This window comes from Trypanosoma cruzi (genome assembly GCF_000209065.1).
Source record: "Trypanosoma cruzi strain CL Brener chromosome Unknown tcruzi_1047053399201, whole genome shotgun sequence".
NCBI lineage: Eukaryota > Euglenozoa > Kinetoplastea > Trypanosomatida > Trypanosomatidae > Trypanosoma > Trypanosoma cruzi.
Window position 1 is genome coordinate 1 of NW_910052.1, and position 978 is coordinate 978.

The 978-nt window shown below is 52.8% G+C and overlaps 3 non-coding genes across 3 annotated transcripts; all 3 read right to left on the reverse strand.

Moving 5' to 3' along the window:
- Positions 1-118: 118 nt before the first annotated feature.
- Positions 119-189, reverse strand: Tc00.1047053399201.10. The gene has a single exon (XR_008253907.1). It is a non-coding gene; the product is annotated as an H/ACA snoRNA, TC6C1H4 (small nucleolar RNA).
- A 378-nt stretch (positions 190-567) lies between these two features.
- On the reverse strand, positions 568-654 carry Tc00.1047053399201.20. Its single transcript, XR_008253908.1, has one exon. It is a non-coding gene; the product is annotated as a C/D small nucleolar RNA (snoRNA), TB6C1C3 (small nucleolar RNA).
- A 40-nt stretch (positions 655-694) lies between these two features.
- Positions 695-771, reverse strand: Tc00.1047053399201.30. Its single transcript, XR_008253909.1, has one exon. It is a non-coding gene; the product is annotated as an H/ACA snoRNA, TC6C1H2 (small nucleolar RNA).
- Between the last annotated feature and the right edge of the window lie 207 nt (positions 772-978).

The window sequence follows — 978 nt, forward strand, 5'->3', positions numbered from 1 at the left end:
CAAAAATCCAAAATAAAGATAGCTTTCCATTTGTCCATCGAAATGACAGCACCTGCCAAAAGTCCACTATGCGTTCAGAAACCAAGAAATTACAAGAACCAAATAAAAAACAAAAAAATCTAGCCTCAATGGGTATCCTGTGAAGCGACATCGATAGATACAGCCACCAAGGGACCTCTAACGTTGAGGGGTGTGAGGGTTTCAGTGCGCTCTCCCACGGGCAATTCCGTTTTTGGTAGAATGGCCAGTCGTACTCCACAAAGGTGCAACCCGCGGATTTCTTTTTATTGCGCGTACGCGAGCCCTACGCCTACTACTCAGCGGGTTTTGTCTCAACACACGCAGAATCAGGCGTATAATTAAAATCACACAAAAATAACAATCATAACAGAGAATTATAACATGAAAACTGTCAGTACAACAGGATTAGATATTAAACGGAGGATGCGGCACACAGCCCGGGGAAGCACACTCCGGCACGACAGAGGAGGCGAGGTGGTGCACCGTGGCACAGAGAGACAGAGAGGGAGAAGGCGGCGGAGAGGGCTGTGGAGGGAAGGGGCGAGCCAGTCCCGTGCCTGTTGTAGGTAGCTGGGTGCACGGAGGTGTAATTCATCGTCACGGTCATACAAATGCCTCGATTGATCGCATCATGAAGTCGTCAGTCGCCCTGCGCGTTTCACGCCGTCGGTGCTGCTCTTGCGGGCCCGATTGAGACAGTCACGGCACAGAAATGATGATATACGGCCGCCGCCTCACCCACGGAGCACGCTCCACTCACGCACGCACAGCGCTCCTTCCCCTCCGCGCAATGGCCGTGGGATCTGGGGCAGCACTCACACCGCAGAGGTGGTGGTGGCAGTGGGGTAAGAAAAAACGAACGGCCGGTCCATCCCGCGAGAGGGCAGCCGAGTAAAACATCCTAAGCAACAAGAGAGGCAACAAAAAGAAGAAACAGGCAATCGGGCTAGACCCGCC